Source organism: Phocoena sinus, chromosome 1 (assembly GCF_008692025.1).
Source record: "Phocoena sinus isolate mPhoSin1 chromosome 1, mPhoSin1.pri, whole genome shotgun sequence".
Lineage (NCBI taxonomy): Eukaryota > Metazoa > Chordata > Mammalia > Artiodactyla > Phocoenidae > Phocoena > Phocoena sinus.
In genome coordinates this window covers 26,670,764-26,692,230 of record NC_045763.1, presented here as the reverse complement: position 1 = coordinate 26,692,230, position 21,467 = coordinate 26,670,764, and the positions used below count along the sequence as shown (strand labels likewise).

The window sequence follows — 21,467 nt, the reverse complement described above, 5'->3', positions numbered from 1 at the left end:
CCTCGGTAAAATGCAGGTGATATAACAGAACCTACACTGCAGGGTATTGTGAAGATTAGTTGAGTTAATGCAGGTAAAGCATGGTCTCTGAAGTCAAGGTGCTTGTGTTTGAAACGTCTTACTTTCAAATTCAGGATGTAGGCCTTTCCACTCACTAGTTGTGAAACCTTGGGCAAATTACTTAACCTCTTTATGCCTCAGTGTTCTTATCTATAAAATGGGAATTATAATAATGACATCTACCTGCTAGGGTTTGTGAGAGGAATAAATGGGGAAAAATAGGTAAAGACCTTGGTACGTGTCTGGCAGAAGGAGTTTAATAATCATTAGCTATTATTATTTTTACTAATAGTTATGAGATTTGGGGGAAATTGACAGTACCTAGCATATGGCAAGTGCTCAACACATGTTAGCTATTGTTAAAATTAAGGGAATTCTATATCTTAATTTTAAAGACCCAATTCAAAGCGCTTGTCCCCTGTGAAATATGTTCCAACTCATTAGTAGTAATAACTCATGTGATTTTACTCAGTGAATGTAACAGCAACCTACAAGCATTCATTGTTGTTGAAAACCTCACAACAACCCTATGAGGTGGGTATTATTATCCCCAATTTAAAAGGGGGAAATGAGGGCTTAGACAGGTGAAGTGACCTGCTTGAGATCAAATAGCTAATATGAGCCAGGGCTGGGATTTGAACTTCGGGGCATATAACTCCAAAGGTTTCTTCTCGGCCCCATACCTGCATAAGGAAAAGATCACGGGTGGAGCGGAGTGCTGAGTGGGGAGAGAGATGGTGCAGCGGTGTGAGGTGCTAGGAGAACTGGAGACATTTAAGACTCAGAGCGTCAGGCTCTGAAGCTGGAAAGGCAGCTTTTCAGGGTCAGGTAAGAACGTCCTCTTCAGGTTCACCTGCCCTGAAGGGGAGGAATGGAGGTGAGGATGCACCGGGAGAGGACACCATTAGGACACAAGAGGGCGCCCCTCACCCTAAATCCAGCCTGGAATTTTTCCATGCTTTCCCTCAGCCTCTAATTAATGCCTGGCATTTTACAGGAGAGGAAAACTAAGGCCCCAGGAGGCCAAGCACCCTGCCCAGTGTCATATAGAAATAAACAACAGAGCCTGAACTAGATCCCAGTTCTCTGCTCCAGCATCCACCAACATTTTTTTCTGTCCACAGTTGTCTATCAAGACCCTCTCTGCACTGGGCTAGCATTAGGCTCTAAAGATGCAGAGATGAATCAAACCTGGTCCCTATCCTCAGACCCTGATCTCTAAACTTGCCCAATCGAGTTTCCTGTTAGTAAATTCGCAACGTTCCCTATTAGCAAAAGCATTTTTAAGCACACACGCCCAATATATGTGTATTTATCTGCTTATAAACGATATACATGTACGTATATAATTACATGAAAAGCTAACTTTTATTGAACATTTACAATGCAGTATTAGGTCCTGCTCTCAGTACTTTATATGTATTAAGTCATTTAGCCTCTCAAAGTCCTTTGATAGAGTGTCTAATACTATTCCATATTACTAAAGCCATATGGCTAAAAAGCAGGCAGTCTAGCTTCAGAATAAAGTGAGATTAGAAACAAAATAGAAATAGAAGTTTTAACACTTTCTTCCTAAACTCCAGTGGCTCATCTTGTGCACCCCCCTTTGAAAACCACTGCTCAGGAGTCTCCCAGGGGCTTTCCTGATAGCACAGTGGTTTAAAATCCGCCTGCCAGTGCAGGGGACACAGGTTCATGCCCTGGTCTGGGAAGATCCCACATGCTGCAGAGCAACTAAGCCCATGCACCACAACTACTGAGCCTGCGCTCTAGAGCCTGCAAGCCACAACTACTGAGCCCACGTGCCACAACTACCAAAGCCCACGTGCCTAGAGCCCGTGCTCCACAACAAGAGAAGCCACCACAATGAGAAGCCTGCACACCGCAACGAAGAGTAGCCCCTGCTCACCACAACTAGACAAAGCCCATGCACAGCAACGAAGACCCAACACAGCCAAAACTAAATAAATTTATTTAAAAAAAGTCTCCCAGACCTGTGAAGGCCAGTACAGTGTGATCAGTACTTTGAGAAAGGGAAGTGCAGGAGATTGTGGGAACACAGAGGCAGCAGCTTACCCAGGTTGGGAGATCAGGATGGCTTCCGGTCATGGCTGAGCTGAATCTTAAAGGATACTTTTCTCCCCAGAGGAAAGAAATTGGGGGAAAGGGTGTTCTTGGGTGAAGGAGCAGCATGTGCAAAGGCCCAGAGGCAAGAGCACATGGTGTTCTGGGAGTACAAGTAGTTTAGCACGGCTAGAGTACAGAGTGTCAAGGGGGCGGGTCCCCCTCCCAGTGCTGCTATGAGGCTCAAACAAGATGATAGAAATGACCGTGCCTTTGTGTTCTTATTGAGGGAACAGGCAATCAATATGCTGCCTCCTGGACAGTATCCCAGCTTTTTGGTCCTCAGCTGCCAATTCCTCTATAAGCCAAGGGGCCCCTTTGCCCCTTGAAGATCTAGTTGAACTTGGCCTGGACCCCATTCCACAGCTTAAGAGTGCTCAGAGCCCTCCTTCCGTCCCCATACTCTCCATTAATTCCCAACTTTATTTCCTCTGGGCTACAGTTTCCATGACCCCAACCCCTTTGTCCTCTGCCTCATGTGGGTTTCCATCAAAAACAAAAAGTCCAATTAAGCCAAGAACTTCATGGATTTAGTAGGTTTACTGAGGATTTGGAGATTTTGAGATCACATCACATACTGCACTGCCACTTGCCATCTCCCAAATTTTCTCATTCATTTAGAAAGCCTCCCTATTAGCAAAAGCCTTTGTCCCCAAAGCCACCAGTTGATCCTCCCTACACACACAGCACCCTGACCTCCTGCCAGAAGCCGAGGCAGGCTCACGCACCCACACGTACCCACTCTCTCCCTGCTAGGCTGGCTTGCTTTTCCTCTCCCCCCACCTCCAACACACATGCACCCACTCTAGCCCAACCCAGGCTGCCCCAACCTGCTCCCCAGCCAAGCCCAGAACTTGTCCTTTCTTTCATCTTCCTTGGGCCACATGCAGTAGTCTCCTCTGCAGAGCAGCCAGGACAGCCTAGAGCAGCAAGGGAGCTGGTGGCCGGAGACCAGCTCCAGGAAGACCAGCAGCAGCCCTGGGGGGTGGGGGGCAGCCAGCAGAAGGAAGGCAGCCAGGCAGAGGTCCAGGCAGCAGCGTGGGGTGTGCAGGGCCTGGCGACTCAGCACACAGAGCGTGACCCAGCTCTCTGCCATGCCATCTGCCACCTTGTCATCCACGTCCTTGCCTGGCTCAAAATCCCACTGAAGGAGACAGAAGTGCAGCCCCCTGCCCATTGGAGGGCGGCCCTCCAGAGTAGGCAGCAGCTCCCCAGTCACCCAGCTCTGGTCTTGCCTTCAGTGGGACACAAACACATCATAAAGGAACCTCCTGCCCTCACCCCTCTGACTCCTTGGACCCTGAAGCCAAGCCCTGAACAAGATGGAGGATCCAGGAGTTCCTGGCTTCCTGTAAGAAGGGCAAGGAGATCAGCAGAAGCAGCTGTGCAACACGAGGAGCTTACTAATGCAGACGTGATGGAATTGGAGGCCCAGAGAAAGGACGAAGAGACGCAAGAGGAAGAAGAAGTGACTGAAGAGCCGAAGAGATTCACGACGCAGGAAATGGCGGGGATTTTCTTTATTTCAGGAGGCACTGTTAGTTTTTGAGGCAGAGCAACTGAACGTAGGACGGTACACGAAGGTTGCAGCAGCCGTTCAGAATGCAATCCAGCGGTACTGTGCCATCTATGACAAGAAAAAAAGAGCTACTACCCAGACATCACTGGATCATTTTTTCAAGAGGGTAGATAGAGTTGAATCCAGCAAGGAACCAGAACCTGTGCCATCACCGTCAGGCGTGAGTGAAACTGCAGCTTGCCCTCCGTCTCCTATAGCTGACGATCCTTCAGCTCTACCATCTCCCACCTCCTCTCCCTCCTCCAGTCAGTAACTCTTCTTGCCTGTTCACCCGATGCCCCTGTATGCCAGCTGTTGGACTGTACCACTGTACTTTTCAAGGCACTGTACTGGAAGATTAAAAACGTTTTCTTTATTTTTTGTGTTTGTTTTTTATGTATTACTTGTGTGAAAGGCATTATAAACCTATTACAGCACAGTACTATGTAGCCAGTTGTGTTAGTTGGGTATCTAGGCTAACTTTGTTGGACTTAGGAACAAATTGGACTTGCAAACATGCTCTCGGGACAGAACTTGTTTGTATGTAGGGGACTTACTGTATTGGGGCATCTGGGGACTTTGCTCCTGGAGGCTGCCATCTAGCGTGAGGTCTGTCTCCCAGTCTAGCCCTAGGACCTGGAGACTTCCCAAGCCCTGGAAAGCAGCCGCAGGCAGTGTCTCTAACCCCATTTTGACCAGATGCAGCACCTGCCCTGGGCAGCTCACCCAGCAGCTCCTCAAGCAGCACTGAGCAGGGCCGGGCGTGGGACTGAAGTGCCTGCGGCTTCCGCTCCCATAGGCTGGACAGCCCCGTGATGCAGCAGGGTTTGGGGCTGTGCCCGTCCCCCCTTACCTTCTGATACCAGAGCCTGGAGAGCTGCCAGAGGAAAAGGTTGGAGGTGTCCTGGGAGCAGAGGGCCTGCAAGCAAGCTATCACCAAGCAGGGAGAGTTGGCAAAGGGCAGGGAAGATCTTGGTGACATTCCAAGTCCCCAGCTGCAATCCCCAGCCTTTTAGAGTCAAGGTCTGCAAGACTGGAAAGACATTAGAAGCCAGCATCCCAGGCTTCCTGCCAGAGACCGCGTGAAACTCCAAGCTGGTCAAGCTCATGGACAGGGATAACACTACCCCGGAAGGGCCAGAGGGGAGATGCAGGTTCAAGGTATGCAGATGCCCTGGAAGCCCAAGGCAGAGCTCAGCACCATGGAGGTATCCAGCAGGCTTAGGGTGGCTACTGCAGGCAGTGGAGCCAACCAGCCCTTGCCCAGGTCTACCAGTGGATTCTTGGCCAAGTCCAACTTCCCCAGCCTCCTTAAGCCCTGGAATGCCTGGCCCTGCAGACAAATCAGCTGGTTTCCCTGAAGTAACAGCTCCCACAGCTGGGGCAGCATGAGAAGGTGACTGGGGACAGGGTGTGCAGTCCATTGTTGGACAGATCCAGGGCCTGCAGTCTTGACACAGCCCCTGTGTCGTTCGTGCCCAGCATGGCACTTGCAGTTGGTTCCTACTCAAGTTCAGTTTCTGAAGGCTGGGCATGGCCTCCAGGAAACCTGGTGGCAGGTTAGTCATCAGGCCACTGCTCTTAAGACCCAAGCCAGGGCCTCCAGAGCTATGTGCCCTACAAGAGTGGATGCCAAATTCAGCTCCTGCAGCTCAAAGTGTGCAACTGCCCCGGCAGGCAGCTTGGCCGTGTCGGCATTGATCACAGACAGGGTGTCCAGGCTCTGCAGCCCCAGTCCCACCGCTGCAGCTGCCTTCATCTTTGTGTGGTCCCCAGCTTGAGCCCCTGGAGGGCCCCGGGACTGGCCATCTTCAGCTGACTGTTGAATGACAGGTCCAGATCTCCAGAAGCCAGGCATCGCCAAAGGAGGGGCCATGCACTGGGTCTGGGAAGATGTCCGCCAGCTCCCCCACGTTCTGAAGGCAACTATACTTGACACTCAGCCGCCGTAGACTGGGAGAAACCTGGACACCCGTGTTCCCATCCAGGCAGGGGCCCAAGAAAGCGAGGCCTGGAGGGAGCTTAGGTTGCCATCAGGGGTAGGAAGAGGTAAACTGTGTAGGGGCCTGTGAAGAAGAGCTGCTGCAGCTATCCCAAGCTGCCAAGAGCTCCTGGCAGGAGCTGGGTGAGATGCAGACTCAGCCCCAGGACCTTGAGCCCAGGGAAGTGGGAGAAGGTGTCCAGGCACAGAACAGAAGTGGAACCAGAGAGACAGAGCCCCTCCTCACTCTGGGGCACAGCCTCCAGGGTCTGTGTCAGGTTGGTCACTGAGGAGCATGCCACAAGGAGGGGCAGGCTGGAGTCCAAAGGGCAGATCAGGAAGAAGAGGGAGACCAGAGGCAGCCGGAGCCTTCAGTCACCAGGCAGTTGGAAGCTGTCCAGCCTGCGGTCACAGAAGGGACAGGAGCAGACCAGGCAACAGCAAGTGCCCGTCCCATCTCAGCACCAAGCCTGGTCCACAAAGAAAACAGAATCAGAACGCCCCCCTCTCTGCTCCCATCCCTTTTCCAGAGAGGAACCGAGACCCTATCCTTCCCCTGCACACATACATACACAACACTCATAACACTGACAGGATACACAGACCCCCAGGAGGGTCTGGAAGCAGGGTCGGAGGGCCACAATGCTTCCAAACTGAAGAACTGCTGGGAGAGCGGGGCTAGACTCAGAGATGCTTAGAGCTGAGGATCCAAGGGTCAGGGAAAGACAGAAGCACACTTGTGGGAGGTGAGACCTACATCTCACTTCCCTGTTGTGAGGAAGCAGGCAGTGTTTGTGAGCACAAGGTATGGCATCAGAGGTCCAGGATCTCAGTCTGCCATTGTCCTGAGCAGTGCAGGTCTCCTCTCTGGGCTTCAGTTTCCTCACCTGTAAGCCAAGCATACAGAAACCTACTTCATAAGGTTGCTGCAATATACATACGGGTTTCTCTCCTCAACACTCTCTTTACTAATTCCTCTCCTAACTCCAACAGAAAGGAGGTCTTGAATAAATCAGGATTTTTTTTAAGCAGTTGTTTTGTAAGCAAAATAATACATCAAAATGGTGCCTTCATGGGCATCTTGTAATGCTCCACACGGAAGATTCCAAGAAGCCCAAAATTTACCCAAGAGGACCCATAGGGCTCCATTCCTGCCCTTCCAGGCTGGAGCTAGGAAGAACAGTCTGAGTCCTTGACCTTGATTTGCCACTACCAGAATGGAGGCAAGACCCCAAGTGAGAGCAGAACAAGGAAAAGAAAGGAGCTTTACGATTATTTCAAACAATGCTGTAAACCATTCAATACAATTCAATGCCTGATCGTGACTTTTTAAAATAATAAATTCAAAGAGAAGAAAAATTCCTTGATTTATAAAAGGGTATCTACCCCAGATCTATAATAAGTATAATTATTAATGGTGAACCATCACCTTCATCACATTACAGGAATGAGACAACTATAGTTACTTCTGTTTAACATGATAATGGAGGTTTTAGCCAGGAAAATAAGAAAGAAAAAGAACAGAAAATAAAATTATAAAATCATAAGTATTTAAAAAAACAAAAGGGTCACCATTTATAAGATGCTATGATTGTCTACATGGGAAATTCAAGAATTTCTAGAAAAAAACTATTAAAACTAAAGTATGTTTAGCAAAGATACTGGAAACTAGATACTTTAAAAACTTTCTAACACACCAGTGCATTAGTCAGGGTCTCAACAGGAAACAGCACCTTAAATGAGGATTCTTCTAAGAGGTTTGTATGCAAAGAGGCTAATCACAAGGTGTTAACAGTGCTTAGGAATACTACAAGGGGTAGTGTAGGAACCCGGGGCTAGCAATCATAGAAGCTATCAACACTGCTAGAACTGAAGGGATAAGGACTGGGAGACGTTACCAGAACCTGGAAGGAGAGAGAGTCTTATAGGGTCAGCTGCCTTGAGAGAAACAATGACATTCAGTCGAGTCACAAATCCAACATGAGAGGACCTCACAGGAAGGAAGGAAGTTCTGGAACTGAAAAATTCAAAATCTGTAATGAAAAGTCCATGAGATAGGATTAATAGCATGTTCCACACCAAGAAGAAAATAGCAAACTTGAAGACCTAGAAATAGAAACTATCCTAAGTGAAATACAGAAAGATAAAGTCAGGAGAAAAGGAACAAAACCTCAATGACCTGTAAGAAAATACCAAACAGCCTAACATATGTGTAATTGGAGTCCCAAGGGGAAAAAGGGGAGGGGGAGTGTGAAGAAATAACCAAAATTTTTCCAAGTTTAATGAAAACTATAAACCCATTATGCCATGAATTTCAAGAAAACCTAAAGATAATGAACACAAAGAAAACCACAATAAGAATGTCAAAATGTTGAAAATAATTGATAAAGAGAAAATCTTATGGGTAGCTAAAGGAAAATTACATAAAGTGACCCATTACAAAAGCAGGAAAAAAGACAAGAATTGCCATTACAGTAACCCTATGTTGGTAGAGCCACCAATGACTCAAAATCCTCAAGAATGAAGATTTTGGTTACCCTACTGGATAAAACAAACAAGCAGACAAACAAACAACAACAGTTGAGGTGCTGGATTAAGCTAAATAGAACATGAAAGGGTTAATGGAGAACAGAAGTAAAATATACCACCAGAAAAGAAAGAACTATAACTACAGATCTGTATTTTCTTCCTTGTAGTGTCATGTGTGTTTTACATTAACTATTGTATTTCATCAATTCTAAGATGCTCATTTTTTTCACGTTTTCAACACCTTTGAAATAAGGCTGCATCCTAAAATTGATTATCTCGCTATTGCTGGTAACCAGGCAACATTCATGGTATAGTTACTATATGCACGTATGCTTACTTGGTCATAGCAGTTCACATTATTATAACTGCATTTGAGTTATGGATATTGTTGTTAATATTCATTTTAGTTTAATTGTCCTTTAAAATGCCTTCTAAAATATTGCAGTACAATTCCACATTGAAATGAAAAGTTATTCTATGTTCAGAAAAAAGCATGGAAAGAAAGCAGTAGAGCAAATAATCTTTGTTGGAGAAATAATGTGGGAGGAATTCAGGGTAGGACTATAAATATGAAGAAGTCTGAGGAATACCATAATCAATATATTCTTCTTATATTTTAATTTTTTGTAGGCATAAAGTTATATAAGATAAAAATCTATATCTACATTAAATAATTATAAAATAGCTCTAAATTATAAGTGATGAGAAAGTATTGTGTCATCATTTAATGGATCATTTTCCTTAATGGTACATAAAATAAGGGTTTATTCAATAAAATGCAGAAATTTATCTTAGATTCAATAAAATGCAGAAATTTATCTATTTTAAAATAATTTTTCTCTTCTTTCCTTCATTATTAATGTTGGTGGTGGTTAATTTTACAATTTATTGCTCAGATTATAGAATTTTTAGACAAAATAGCAGTTATCAGAGGGGTGACCATCGCCCACAGACTGTAGACATGCAGTTACTGGTGAGATTTAGATTGAATCTTTTGAAGATAATTGGAATACATTACCGGGTTTTGTTTTGTTTTTTAATGGTTGGTTGTGTTATAGTTGGTGGAAGCTTTATTTTGAAGTGTAAGTATTAGGAAAAGGAGTTATGTCAATGAACAGGCAAAGAAGTAGATAGTAGTGAGCATTTATTATTCATCTAGCATCTGAATTACTTTCTTGTGCCTATTTGGTAACCATGTCCACCTTGCCTTTAGCGCTACTGCTTGGAGTCTGCCACCCTAGGATCCTGGTAGCCCTATTGAAATCAGGGAGCCCATTTCAACTGCAGCATCCTATGACAATCCTCGGCCTAAACAGAGAATAGCCATGATAGTATTTTTCAAAGATGACAGTGTTTCCCTCACTAATGTATTTCTCAACACTTTCAATAAAGGATTGTCTTCTGGAACCATTCTAGAAATTCAGTTAGTGGGTGGAGAAAACATTAAACATGGAAATGTCCTCAATATTCCAATCTCCCCTCTCTATCCCTTCTCCAAACTCTATTTTATACCAAGGAATTTATGACACTTTAACTTTGTTTAGTAGACCACTGTTTAGTCTGAGATTCAGCCAACCAAACAAACAAATAATTGGAACTCTTCTGGCTACTCAAGCTAGCCTATTGAAGGACCTCTGGTAAAGGATCCATACAAATAAATTCAGTATAATCTAAAATTATTTTGGTCCCTCCTTGGTCTAGCAAGCACTCTCAGGGTCTATTTCAACATGTATGCTTTAGATTTTGCCAATACAAATCAAAAAAAATTTACCCTTATTTGCCTCTCCTATTGGGTTTGACTTTGTAATTGCCTTCTAGGTACACTGGAATCTGACAGTAGTTATATATCTCTAGACTGTGGAAAAGATGACCTTCCATTTGTATCATGTCTGAATCTGTTTCTCAGCTCCATTCCTCTCCTTCCCCTCTTCTGTTCCATATCACAGGTAAACTGATATAAGTAAGTCATGTTTTCTGACTTCTGTGTGAGTTAAGAGGTTGGAGGGCAGGAGAAAGGGAGAAGCTGGGATATTTTTCCCCCTCCTTCTCTGCTTTGGTAGAACCACCACCACCAGCTACAACACTTCCATGATTCCAACTCCAGTAGAGCAGACCTGCTATAGTTCTGGCTTCCCACTGATTGACCTGGTTGGCCCAAGTAATATACATTTTCCCCCTGTTCCTGCCTCTGGAAGAAATGTAAGATTCTTCCATCACAGTCATAAAAAGTCCTTAGTTTTTAGGTGGACACTTGAGCTGAGTAATTAGTATATGAGCTTGAAGTCTATGTGCCCCTCATTGTTCTATAGAATAGCCACTCAGCCTCTTAGAGCCTTGCTTTCAATGGGCACTTCATTTTATGTGACTGGAAATTTTCATTTAACTGACTCTTTCACCATTGTATGTCTGATCTGTCAGAGTCCCATTGTTTAAAGCTGGATTTTCACTGCCCTTGATCCCAACAGGCCCGCTAACCAATCTTCAGATTCTTCTTCTTTTCCTGAGGGTCTGTTGTTTACACCCACTCCCTGTATACACCTCTGCATCAGTCAGGGTTTAATTATATGCAACAGAAACTGACTTTAGTTGATCAAAGCAGAAAAGAAGCTTATGGAAAGGATTTGGGGTAGCTCATGGATTCTTTAGGGGGTGCGGGGTTGAGAACCAGACTTATGGCCAGCCCGTTACCAAAAAGGGATTCTGTTCGGTCCCTACATTTTTTGTTTGAATTTTATTTATTTTTTTATAGAGCAGGTTCTTATTAGTCATCCATTTTATACACATCAGTGTATACATGCCAATCCCATTCTCCAAATCCATCACACCACCACTCCCACCTTCCACTGCTTTCACCCCTTGGTGTCCATATGTTTGTTCTCTACATCTGTGTCTCAATTTCTGCCCTGCAAACCAGTTCATCTGTACTATTTTTCTAGGTTCCATATATATGCGTTAATATGCGATATTTTTTTTCTCTTTCTGACTTACTTCACTCTGTATGACATTCTCTACATTCATCCACGTCTCTACAAATGACCCAATTTCATTCCTTTTTACGGTTGAGTAATATTCCATTGTATATAGGTACCATATCTTCTTTATCCATTCATCTATCGATGGGCACTTAGGTTGCTTCCATGACCTGGCTGTTGTAAATCGTGTTGCAATGAACATTAGGGTGCATGTGTCTTTTTGAATTACAGTTTTCTCTGGGTATATGCCCAGTAGTGGGATTGCTGGGTCATATGGTAATTCCATTTTTAGTTTTTTAAGGAACCTCCATACTGTTCTCCTTAGTAGCTGTATCAATTTACATTCCCACCAGCAGTGCAAGAGGGTTCCCTTTTCTCCACACCCTCTCCAGAATTTGTTGTTTGTAGATTTTCTGATGATACCCATTCTAACTGGTGGGAGGTGATACCTCATTGTAGTTTTGAATTGCATTTCCCTAATAATTAGTGATGTTGAGCAGCTTTTCATGTGCTTCTTGGCCAACTGTATTTCTTCTTTGGAGAAACGTCTACTTAGGTCTTCTGCCCATTTTTAGACTGGGTTGTTTGTTTTTTTAATATTGAGCTGCATGAGCTGTTTATATATTTTGGAGATTAATCCTTTGTCCACTGATTCGTTTGCAAATATTTTCTCCCATTCTGAGGGTTGTCATTTTGTCTTGTTTGTAGTTTCCTTTGCTTTGCAAAAACTTTTAAGTTTCATTAGGTCCCATTTGTTTATTTTTGTTTTTATTTCCATTACTCTAGGAGGTGGATGAAAAAAGATCTTGCTGTGATTTATGTCGAAGAGTGTTCTTCCTATGTTTTCCTCTAAGAGTTTTATAGTGTCCGGACTTACATTTAGGTCTCTAATCCATTTTGAGTTTATTTTTGTGTATGGTGTTAGGGAGTGTTCTAATTTCATTCTTTTACATGTAGCTGTACAGCTTTCCCAGCACCACTTATTGAAGAGACTGTCTTTTTGCCATTGTATATCCTTGCCTCCTTTGTCATAGATTAGTTGACCACAGGTGCATGGTTTTATCTCTGGGCTTTCTATCCTGTTCTATTGATCTATATTTCTGTATTTGTGCCAGTACTGTATTGTCTTGGTTACTGTAGTTTTGTAGTATAATCTGAAGTCCAAGAGCCTGATTCCTCCAGCTCCGTTTTTTCCTTCAAGAATGCTTTGGCTTTTCGGGGTCTTTTGTGTCTCCATACAAATTTTAAGACTTTTTGTTCTAGTTATGTAAAAAATGCCATTGCTAATTTGATACGGATTGCATTGAATCTGTAGATTGCTTTGGATAGTATAGTCATTTTCACAATGTTGATTTTTCCAATCCAAGAACATGGTATATCTCTCCATCTGTTGGAATCATCTTTAACTTTTTTCAAGAGTGTCTTATAGTTTTCTGCACAAAGGTCTTTTGTCTCCCTAGGTAGGTTTATTCCTAGGTATTTTATTCTTTTTGTTGCAATGGTAAATGGGACTGTTTCCTTAATTTCTCTTTCCGATTTTTCATCATTAGTGTACAGGATTGCAAGAGATTTTTCTGCATTAATTTTGTATCCTGCAACTTTACCAAGTTCATTGATTAGCTCTAGTAGTTTTCTGGTGGCATCTTTAGGATTCTCTAGGTATAGTATCATCTCATCTGCAAACAGTGACAGTTTTATTTCTTCTTTTCCAATTTGTATTCCTTTTATTTCTTTTTCTTCTCTGATTGCAAATGGCTAAGACTTCCAAAACTGTGTTGAATAATAGTGGCAAGAGTGGACATCCTTGTCTTGTTCCTGATCCTAGTGAAAATGCTTTCAGTTTTTCACCATTGAGAATGATGTTTGCTGTGGGTTTGTCATATATGGCCTTTATTATGTTGAGGTAGGTTCCCTCTATGCCCACTTTCTGGAGAATTTTTATCATAAATGGGTGTTGAATTTTGTCAAAAGCTTTTTCTGCATCTATTAAGATGATCATATGGTTTTTATTCTTCAATTTTTTAATATGGTGTATCACATTGATTGATTTGCATATACTGAAGAATCCTTCCATCCCTGGGATAAATCCCACTTGATCATGGTGTATGATCCTTTTAATGTGTTGTTGGATTCTGTTTGCTAGGATTTTGTTGAGGATTTTTGCATCCATATTCATCAGTGATATTGGTCTGTAATTTTCTTTATTTGTGATATCTTTTTCTGGTTTCGGTATCAGGGTGATGGTGGCCCCATAGAGTGAGTTTGGGAGTGCTCCCTCCTCTGCAATTTTTTGGAAGAGTTTGAGAAGGATGGGTGTTAGCTCCTCTCTAAATGTTTGATAGAATTCACCTATGAAGCCATCTGGTCCTGGACTTTTGTTTGTTGGAAGATTTTAAATCACAGGTTCAATTTCATTACTTGTGATTGGTCTATTCATATTTTCTATTTCTTCCTGGTTCAGTCTTGGCAGGTTATACCTTTCTAAGAATTTGTCCATTTCTTCTAGGTTGTCCATTTTGTTGGCATAGAGCTGCTTGTACTAGTGTCTTAGGATGCTTTGTATTTCTGCAGTGTCTGTTGTAACTTCTCCTTTATCATTTCTAATTTTATTGATTTGAGTACTTTCCCTCTTTTTCTTGATGAGTCTGGCTAATGGTTTGTCAATTTTGTTTTTCTTCTCAAAGAACCAGCTTTTAGTTTTATTGATCTTTGCTATTGTTTTCTTTGTTTCTATTTCATTTATTTCTGCTCTGATCTTTATGATTTCTTTCCTTCTGCTAACTTTGGGTTTTGTTTGTTCTTCTTTCTCTAGTTCCTTTAGGTGTAAGGTTAGATTATTTGAGATTTTTCTTGTTTCTTCAGGTAGGCTTGTATAGCTATAAACTTCCCTCTTAGAACTGCTTTTGCTGCATCCCATAGGTTTTGGATCGTCATGTTTTCATTGTCATTTTTCTCTAGGTATTTTTTGATTTCTTCTTTGATTTCTTCAATGATCTCTTGGTTATTTAGTAATGTATTGTTTAGCCTCCATGTGTTTTTGTTTTTTACATTTTTTTCCCTGTAATTCATTTCTAATCTCATAGCATTGTGGTCAGAAAAGATGCTTGATATGATTTCAATTTTCTTACATTTACTGAGGCTTGATTTGTGACCCAAGATGTGATCAATCCTGGAGAATGTTCTGTGCGCACTTGAGAAGAAAGTGTAATCTGCTGTTTTGGGATGGAATGTCCTATAAATATTAGTTAAATCTATCTGGTCTATTGTGTCATTTAAAGCTTGTGTTTCCTTATTAATTTTCTGTTTGGATGATCTGTCCATTGGTGTAAGTGAGGTGTTAAAGTCCCCCACTATTATTGTGTTACTGTCAATTTCCTCTTTTATAGCTGTTAGCAGTTGTCTTATGTATTGAGGTGCTCCAATGTTGGGTGCATATATATTTATAATTGTTATATCTTCTTCTTGGATTGATCCCTTGATCGTTATGTAGTGTCCTTATTTGTCTCTTGTAATGTTCTTTATTTTACAATCTATTTTGTCTGATATGAGTATTGCTACTCCAGCTTTCTTTTGATTTCCATTTGCATGGAATATATTTTTCCATCTCCTCACTTTCAGTCTGAATGTGTCCCTAGGTCTGAAGTGGGTCTCTTGTAGACAGCATGTATATGGGTCTTGTTTTTGTATCCATTCAGCGAGCCTGTGTCTTTTGGTTGGAACATTTAATCCATTCACGTTTAAGGCAGTTATCAATATGTATGTTCCTATTACCATTTTCTTAATTGTTTTGGTTTGTTTTTGTAGGTCCTTTTCTTCTCTTGTGTTACCCACTTAGAGAAGTTCCTTTAGAATTTTTTGCAGAGCTCGTTTGGTGGTGCTGAATTCTCTTAGCTTTTGCTTGTCTGTAAAGCTTTTGATTTCTCCATCGAATCTGAATGAGATCCTTGCCAGGTAGAGTAATCTTGGTTCTAAGTTCTTCCCTTTCATCACTTTAAGTATGTCATGCCACTCCCTTCTGTCTTGTAGAGTTTCTGCTGAGAAATCAGCTGTTAACTTTATGGGAGTTCCCTTGTATGTTATTTGTCATTTTTCCCTTGCTGCTTTCAATAATTTTTCTTTGTCTTTAATTTTTGCCAGTTTGATTACTATGTGTCTCGGCATGTTTCTTCTTGGGTTTATCCTACCCGGGACTCTCTGCGCTTCCTGGTCTTGGCTAGCTATTTCCTTTCCCTTGTTAGGGAAGTTTTCAACTATAATCTATTCAAATATTTTTTCAGGTCTTTTCTCTCTCTCTTCTCCTTCTGGGACCCCTATAATGCAAATGTTGTTGCGTTTAATGTTATCCCAGAGGTCTCTTAGGCTGTCTTCATTTCTTTTCATTCTTTTTTCTTTATTCTGTTCCACAGCAGTGAATTCCAGCATTCTGTCTTCCAGGTCACTTATCTGTTCTTCTGCCTCAGTCATTCTGCTATGGATGCCTTCTAGTGTATTTTGCATTTCAGTTATTGTATTGTTCATCTATGTTTGTTCTTTAATTCTTCTAGGTCATTGTTAAACATTTCTTGCATCTTCTCGATCTTTGCCTCCATTCTTTTTCCGAGGTGCTGGATCATCTTCGCTATCATTATTCTGAATTCTTTTTCTGGAAGGTTGCCTATCTCCACTTCACTTAGTTGTTTTTCTGTGGTTTTATCTTGTTCCTTCATCTGGTACATAGCCCTCTGCCTTTTCATCTCGTCTATCTTTCTGTGAATGTGGTTTCTGTTCCACAGGCTGCAGGATTGTTGTTCTTGCTTCTGCTGTCTGCCCTCTGGTGGATGAGGCTATTTAAGAGGCTTGTGCAAGTTTCCTGATGGGAGGGACTGGTGGTGGGTGAGCTGACTGTTGCTTTGGTGGGCAGAGCACAGTAAAATTTTAATCCACTTGTCTGCTGATGGGTGGGGCTGGGTTCCCTCTCTGTTGGTTGTTTGGCCTGAGGCAACCCAACACTGGAGCCTACCCGGTCTCTTTGGTGGGGCTAATGGCAGACTCTGGGAGGGCTCACTCCAAGGAGTACTTCCCAGAACTTCTACTGCCAGTGTCCTTGTCCCCATGGTCAACCACAGCCACCCCTTGCCTCTGCAGGAGACCCTCCAACACTAGCAGGTAGGTCTGGTTCAGTCTCCTGTGGGGTCACTGCTCCTTCCCCTGGGTCCTGATGCACATACTACTTTCTGTGTGCCCTCCAAGAGTGGAGTGTCTGTTTCCCCCAGTCCTGTCAAAGTCCTGCAATCAAATCCCACCAGGCTTCAAAGTCTGATTCTCTAGGAATTCCTCCTTCCATTGCCAGACCCCCAGGTTGGGAAGCCTGACATGGGGCTCAGAACCTTCAGTCCAGTGGGTGGACTTCTGTGGTATAAATGTTCTCCAGTTTGTGAGTCACCCACCCAGTGGTTATGGGATTTGACTTTATTATGATTGCACCCTCCTACCTTCTCCTTGCAGCTTCTCCTTTGTGTTTAGATGTGGGGTATCTTTTTTGGTGAGTTCCAGTCTCTTCCTGTCGATGATTGTTCAGCAGTTAGTTGTGATTCTGGTTTCCTTGCAAGAGGGAGTGAGAGCACGTCCTTCTACTCTGCCATCTTGAACCAATCTCTTGGTCCCTACTTTTTAATGTCACTTATCTTATGATTTAAAATCTGTTTTATCAGATCGGTAAATAATAGTCCATGAGTCTACACTACAGTTCAAGGGAGGTTGAGATGCAAGCCTCTGGTATTTTTTATCTTCTATAGTGAGAAGCAGGCTCTACCTCTCTGTGGTTGGATGAACTTTCTCCCCTGAAAAGAAACATAGAAAGAGGCTTGGATACTGGACAGCCAAAAAGATGATAAACATCCACTGCCCTATGTGAACATACTGAGTTCATGATACATGCCTAGAACGGAGTGCTTAGGGGAGAATGCTTCTTACCCACTCCTTCTTCCTTGTAGAGAAACCCATTAGTATAACCCTCCTGGGTCTCCCCCCCTTCACACCTCCTGGAGGAAGAAATACAACTTACATTATTGATGAGTCTGGGAGAAAACATGAGTGTGTGGAGCTCTGTGCCTTCCTCTCTCCTTTCCCTTTGGTCCTTTCCCTTTGGGAGTACACATTCACATCTGTTTTGTGCACCAAGTTTTATAAGAACAGATGTCACATGGGGAGATGTGCATATTCCTTGCAATGTCTATAAATGGATGGATAAAACTAGCATTCACTATTATGTCTGCAGCTCTAAGACATAGTCTCCAATAACAGCTCTACAGTAGGAAAGATGAAAGTTTATTCTTTGGCATACTTCTCAACTGGTTCATGAGTCAGGGATGAAAAGGAGGTCCCTCAACCCACTAATATTTTTTACTGTTTTGCAGCTAAATGTGACCTAGCCTCTGCCCCTGGAGGGCTCTCACTCTAGTGGGAGAGGGATACATAGCAGATCGTTATAATACACAATGACCCCTGCGTCAACATTTGACTGTGTCACTCCTTAGGACAGTCATCCCAAGCTACAATGCATCTCATGACTCCAGCGACAAGTCCTTCTGAGGTGGGTGTCATCTCGGGCCAGGCTCTGACTCCTTCCAGCAGCAGCTAGCCCCACACGTGACATCTTGCAGCATAATCTGGTCCCTGGCCTCCTCTCCAGTCCCATCCTCCACCAGGTGCCTCTTCTGCTACCACCCCATGGAACTCCTTCAACGTGCTATCTCCAACCACGCCTCTGTGCACTTTCTCATACTGCTCCTCTGTCTGAACTACCTTCTTCTCTCCGGATCCCAGGAACCTTGTCTCCCAGATGCCTCCTTCCCTCTTTAAGGGGCTTACTTCACCCGATCTTATCCAAGGCAGGATCCAAAACCTTCCTGTGGGGAAGAGCTTCTTCCCACTTCCCTGTTGAGATGTGGAGGTCACTTCCTAGAAATACGTAGGACCCACTCCCTTGGGCAATGAAGTCCCAGAAGATGGAAGAGTGAGGTGGAAGGATGCCTCTACCGGCTGCCGGAACCCAGCTGCCGACGGAGGGGAAGAGAGGCAAGGGTCTGTGTGCGTTTGTGCAAGTGGTTTTGAGTGATCAGAATACCTCCAGATCCCTGCAAAGCATCCCCGTCAAGTTCTACTGGTTCCCAGGACATACCTCACTTACGCTCAGGAATGAGCGCTCCATTGGCAGCCCTGCAATCTTGCTGACTTCGGCCCTTGCCACACTCCTCTGCCGAGCTGACCTATCCTTCCGATCCAGATTTACACAGCTGCACCTGCCAAACCCAGCTGTTGTCTGTGATGCCTGCAGCCATGCTGCCCGGCGCCTGAGGAATGCCACTGCTCTCTGCTTGATTGCTGGCTGTCATTCGCTGGGTGAATAAATGAAAGCAGTTGGGCTTTTGTCTACTTCTTATGTTTTGATCTGGTGCCTGGACCTTCCTGTGACCTCTCAAACCCAGCAGTTCCCTGAGCTCCCTAGATAATATGTAGTGGTGGGAAGCAGAACAGGGGAGAATGGTCTCTTCCCTTTGTGTTATAGGCATAACCTGGACACCCAAGGGCCTCACCAGCTTGCAAGGACGAAGGAGGACACAATGTCATTTGGACACAAGTTTTGCTAGCTCCGTACTGTGCCGCCCCTGGACGACTGCCAGGCTCAGAATTATCACAAGATTACTTTGCCCTTGGCATCACTGAGAGTCCCAGCATTGTCTCAGGCATGCTTCTGCATCGGTCAAGGCTGCCACTCAGGCTGCCTCCTCTGCTCTGCCCTGGACATCCCTTGGGCAGATGCTCGCATTGCAGGGCCTGCCTCTGACCACCCTTTAATGATCTGCTGGACTGCTGGTCAATGCCTGGGCCTCTCACACTGAGCCTTGCCTTTTCACTCTTGAAAGGAGAGAGACACTGATCCCCCTCCATGGTGCTCTGCTCCCTTAGAGGGGAAATCACAGCAGGACTTCTGGAGTCCTGAGGTGGCCCATTAGAGAGACTGTCGTTTTGTTTCCAACACCTCCTCTGCCCCAGGAACACCTTCCCCTTGGTTTACTGAGGAAATGGAGCCAGAGGGGCAGGAGCTGTGGACTCGACCCCCACCCCATATCCCCCAGTATAACCACTTCACCGTGCATCCTCACCGCCTTCTGCTCATCTCAGAAGAAATGTTTTTCTTTCTGCTCAAGGCTCATCTCAGCATCTTTGCTCTCAGTCCCAGCCCCTCCTGTCTGCTCTGAGAGCTGCCTCTTACCTAATACAGGGTGCTAACTCCTCTTTCCCACATCTTCAAACTCTCCTCTACTATTTAAAATATTTTCTGCTTGTAAATATTATCAAAGTTCTCCCAACTTAAAAACAAACAACAAACAGTTCTTTGTTTTAGCTTTGGCTACAGTCATCCCTTGATATCCAGAGGGGATTGGTTTCAGGACCCTCTTCCAACCAGCAGATACCAAACTGTGGGTATGCTCAAGTTCTTCACGTAAAATGGTGTGATTCAGTTGTTCCTCTGTATCTGCCGATGCAGAACTAGGGGATACAGAGGGCCGGATGCGTTTCTGCCTCTCTTTTCTTTCCTTCTCCTCCAAGTTATTCAAAAGGGTTGTCTTATACTTCTAACTCCATAACCTCACTTCTCATCCTCAACCCTGCCCTTCTGGGACCATACAAAGTTCTCAAATGCCAAATCCAGTGTGTATCTTCTGTCCTCATCTTACTGGCCTCCCCTACTGCGTTTAACTATTTAGTACCATTTGAGGCCTCCATTTCCTCCCTCAAGGGCAGGGTACCTGAAGCAGAGACTCTGAGTTGCCCCAGTGAGTGCCTTTCCTTCTTTCTTTTTTTTTAACATCCCCCAGAGTTGTAACAGAGAGCAAGGCTGCCCTACTGGACTCTCCATTCCCCAGCAGCCCCTCACCCCATGGCTAGGGGTCGTATTATGAGTTCTTGTCGCCAGGATGTGAGCAGAAGTGATGCAACAACTTCTTGGTCTTACCCTTGGCGCTGTGGACCCAGAAATGGGAGCCTCATTTTAAAGATAGTAGCATCCACCCACCAACCTCGGTCCCAGACAACTCCTTGGGACAGACCTGGTCCTACCAGCCATGGACTACTCAGATCTGGGCTTTTCATGTAAGTAAAAGTAAACTTACATCTCATTTGAGCTGTTGTATTTTGGAAGTTTTTGTTATAGCAGTTTAGCCTGTACTCAAAGTAATATAGCATTGACTCAAGAGCAGGCAATCCATGGACCTCCTAAAACCTACCTCACCCCCAATCTAATTTAAGTCTCTCTTATAGCACCCTGTCCTTCTCCTTCAAAGCACTTATCACGACTTGTGGTTAAATCATTGTTCGTGTAATGTGGGGGTCATTACTGACTGCCTTTCCAGCAACTATCTCCCTTCCGTTCTTTTTATCTCACAGAATCCTGATTTTATTCAGGTATCATTCTTCCCTCATTCGGACTCAGGCTGCATGAAAAGATGAGCTTAGACCAATCAGATTCTCTCTCTTAGCTTTTGAACTAAGAAACAAATCATGAGCCACTTATTAAAAGGATGTAAGATGGAAAGTTCACAGTGTAGAGGGAGTCAGCGAGGCTACAATGGACCATGTGCCAAAACTCAGAATGAGAGATGCCGGCAGATAGGAGAGAAGCAGGTATGTGAGGTGCAGGCAGATTGCACCAGTGAGGACCTTCTCTTCCTGTCTGCTGACAACACACAGCCACTTGGATCCAGGATTATCCTCCCATTCCAGTCTCTGCTCTTGGCTTTCCATAGACAGCAACTACAATTATCCCTAAAATATATCGTCTTTCCCAGGGCTAGCAAGAGTGTACACCTCTTTCTCGTATTCAGGCAGGCCTGGATAAAATAGTAACTCTGAGTAAACTTACTCAACAAATTTTTAAAATTTATTTCATTGAAGTATATTGATTTACAACCTTGTGTTAGTTTCTGGTATACAGCAAAGTGATTCACTTATACATATATATAATAGTTTGCACCTGCTAATTCCAAACTCCCAATCCATCCCTCCTCGACCCCACTTTCCCCTTGGCAACCACGAGTCTGCTCTCTATTCAACAAATATTTTTGAATACCTACTATGTCCTAGGCACTGTTGTAGGCACTGGGGTACTAGGGAAAATAAAGTCTCTCCCTAAAGACAGCCTAACACATCTCTCTGAGAAACAAAATCAGCTATGTCACCTCTCTACCTGCATATAATTCTT

At 43.9% G+C, this 21,467-nt stretch overlaps 1 pseudogene; it reads right to left on the bottom strand.

The window, feature by feature from the left end:
- Positions 1-2,989: 2,989 nt before the first annotated feature.
- LOC116755513 lies at positions 2,990-18,597 on the bottom strand (annotated as a pseudogene).
- Positions 18,598-21,467: the final 2,870 nt, after the last annotated feature.